The sequence below is a fragment of the Nilaparvata lugens genome, chromosome 5, assembly GCF_014356525.2.
Source record: "Nilaparvata lugens isolate BPH chromosome 5, ASM1435652v1, whole genome shotgun sequence".
Classification (NCBI taxonomy): domain Eukaryota; kingdom Metazoa; phylum Arthropoda; class Insecta; order Hemiptera; family Delphacidae; genus Nilaparvata; species Nilaparvata lugens.
In genome coordinates, this window is record NC_052508.1 from 20,473,566 (window position 1) to 20,477,477 (window position 3,912).

Genomic DNA, 3,912 nt, shown 5'->3' on the forward strand with positions numbered 1-3,912 from the left:
TTGTTTCTTTAAAAAAGTCCCCTGTGGGTTGGGGGGAGATTTGCGTCGTACATCGTACTCAAGAATGTGTTGAAAACCAGAATTCACCCACAGTATTCCTGCTTCTCGTAGGAGGCGACTAAAAGGGACCCCAAGGCAACTCCAGAAGTTGCCTTGCCTTCAAACCCACGAGATCTGTCCCATCAGGGAAGTTTCAGAGGGGCAAAAACAAAAACCCAAGAGACCAGAGATGGGTGAAACTCCAGGCACAAATGTGGGTCGAGAGGCTGAGTCAAGGGGTCAAGGGTGGCCGGGCGCCCTAGAGGCAACTTGGCCACCCCTTCCTCAGCGGAAGGACTTCAAAGTAGGCAAGGAGTGGAACTCACGTTGGTTATTCATTCATTTATTCGTGGACAGAATCACAAATCATATAAATATGATTACGAAATAAATATGTTACGAGGACTAATCAGTCTGAAGAGACTGCCAAGCATATCACACTGGATTGCAACAAGCAACCAGGTGATGAATGGGATGTTAGCATAGGGAAAAACTCCTGGTTCTTGTAAAGAACACAGGTATTGGTTTGCCTAACTAACATACTACTTGGTTACACAATAAGCTTCGGTTGACGTGTGGGGTTCTTTGAACCTTTTGATCCTTGAATCCGTCCCTTCAAAAACAATTAACAATAAACAACTCTTTCAAAAATGTCACACCTTTAGGTTCGGATATATCGAAAACTAATATGGAAAAAGTTGAGAAATTAATGTTGTAGAAAATTTAGTATGCTTTAATTCTACACATGATTGTCATGTCCGTAAGACGCATAGCTTTCTATATATAAAATATGGTATGAAACCCCAAAAAATAGCACTTTTGAACCACCCCAGGGGAAAGTTTTGATATGTTTACCTCCTTACTACCCTCAACAGAACTGCGGGATCAAAAAATGTATTTTGATCTTTTCCATTTTCAATATTCCATTGACTGAACTAAGATTGAGGTTTTCTGTTTGTAATTGCTGATTTTGTATCAATGGCGAATAATAATTGACTGCTTGTTGTGGCATCAGTCAAAACTTCGTTATTGGCCGATTGGCCCTTACTTTTTATGATAGCGTCACTGTCAATTCAAATCGTAAGATGCTGCGTGATTTTTTCGCTACAATTGAGAAGATGACATAATTATATGATCCCTAATACTGTATGGTTCGAAAATCCCATGACAAATTTCATGAAACTTGTAAGCAGAAATTCTTGGTCTCCTCATTCCGTTGCGTGAAGATGTAGAGTGGCCTCCTCGTTTACCTGACCTGTCACCTTTTTTGACTATTTTTATGGGGCATCCTTAAAGCTCATGCATACATCAACAAATCAGGTACACTTAAAACCCTGAGTGGGACAATAACACAAGAGATTCAAACAATAGACGTGCAACGCTTCAGAGGAGTATGGATAACTTCTTACAACGTCTTAATGAATTCTTTAATTTCGCAACTCTTGACATTATCAAATGATAACATCCAAGGTACATTTTTTGAGTTTGGTTCAAAATGATTATGTAACAGCTATTCCGGATCTTCCATACTCCATTGCCCAATCATGTATAAATGGAAAATCTTACTTCGTATACTGATTGTAGATTTCCAACTGAAGGTATATTTTCATAATGCTTCAAAATTGAAGAGAGAACATTATTTGACACTTCAAATGTCCAGGCAACCATCAAAGTCAGTCAGGCAGCTCCATCCCGACTTGCATGTTAGGTACCACACAGTAGGATAATTCATTTCCACTTTATGATTGATTTTGGTATTAATTCTTAAAACTTGAGGAGTTGAGCCGATATTGGAACATTGGATGTCGTTGTTGGAGTTTGACTCCAATGATTCTTGTAACTGTCAGTTACACACTTCTCCCTGAATTCGACCAGTTGGAGATATCTATCTCGCAGACTCCGTTCCCAAACTCAAACTCAAGTACCCATGAAGCACCCTCTAAGATATTATTGAATGATCAGCTCAGATCAGATCATTAACAAAATAAGTCCGAAATTCTGATAAACCATAATTCCATTGATCATGAAATTGTAATAATGTATTAATTATCACGATCTCAATCATCTATCAGTGAGTTGATGAGAATATATTTACTATGAATATTGTATGGGGAAATCGTACAATCCTTTTAGAATTCGTAAGAGTAAAATACATATTTCCATGTTTGAAAATCCTATTTTATTCTTAACACATGATAGTCATAAGATAGACAAGATTTTCAAGTGTAGAAGTGTTCCACTTCGATATTTATATCATTCGATTGAAAAATTAAATTTTGAATATGAGTGAATTCAATATGAATAAATGAATCATCTCACACAAATATTCATTGCGATGGATAACAACTTCTTGGTCTAAACGTAATTATACAAGTGAAAATGAAAGAAAAATCATTAATACTATAATTCCAATAGCATAATGAGTTCTCTAATGTCATTCTTGACAACTCGATAGCATTACGATGTACCTACATTAATGTCTACGATAGCATGTCTACTTGTAAGTAGCAAATATCGGGGCACCGAGCTTCGCTCGTTATTTATTTATTGATAAACAGAACACAATTCTTCAAAATGATTGGGAAAGGACTAACAGGCACAGCCCAAAACTGTTCCTTCCCCGAATTTTGATTTATACACTATTTTATAATAAATGGTCCAAAAAGTAGGCTATGTTCCATACACTTGAATTCAGGTTCAATTTTCAGTCCAAATATTTGAAAACAGAAAAATTGTAATTTAGATTGTTTACAAACTAAATTGAATAAAAAAATAACACTCATTAATCACTTAAAACTGTAAAATAATGATTAACTCTGAATATTATGATATACCATGTCATGTCAACAAATCAGATTATTTTGATCGAGTCTATTGAAATTTCTAGATTTCTCGCGAGATATGGTAAGCTAATGATTACACAGCTGATCTCCCACCCAGGCACACGCATCTTCTGTTATCAACAGACGACGAAAACGAAATTATCATCTGTTTTTCCAAGGATGAATAATTATTATCATTTTAATGTCCTTCAGCGAGTTTTCCCAAGGATGAGACCTAGTGCAATCGAATTTTTATATCATGAACCTACCATGTTTCAAATTTCGTGAACATCTTTACAGCCGTTGAGAGATCCGTTGGACATAAATAGCCAGATAACCAGATATAAAAATAAATACAGAAATTGCTCGCTTAATATAATAGGATAAATAATGCAAGCTCATTCGCATAACTAGGCTGTTTTGATGAGTGGCCTACTGTATCATTGTTCCAGTACGGATGAATTGTAATGTTAGATCATGTTTCTCAACTGTCTTCCAAGTTTTTTTTTGGAAAATTAAAAGTATGAATTTCTCAATAGAATAATCTGTACTCCTGTCTGAGAAATGTTATTTCTCACTTTATTCGTCCATCCATTCATCCTCCTAAGGCTCTCACTTTAATTCTACCGAGAATAATTCCAATGATTGGGAAAATATGAAGCATTAAATAAATATAATTTGTATCAACTAGTGAAAACCAGGCTTGGATAACAACGGGTGAGGCAATGATTGATGATGACCAACCATTGATGAAGAGCTTGGGGCATTTATATTTTAGTACCAGCACAATAATGAATATCATCCAGCAGGCCAATTCAATCACAATGTAATAACTTATTGAAATATTCTTCACAATATGTCCGGTAATGTTGACCGACATTAGCAAAGTTTAGCATTTCTCTTGTGATGTGTACATATTATCACATTCTTAAGTTCACGAGGTTATATATAAGAGCTCCAGCAGTAAATAATAGAATCATTAGTGTGATGTACAACTTATGTTCAATCTTGAAAGCAATTCATTCTCTCCCCTTGAATATTATTTGAATAA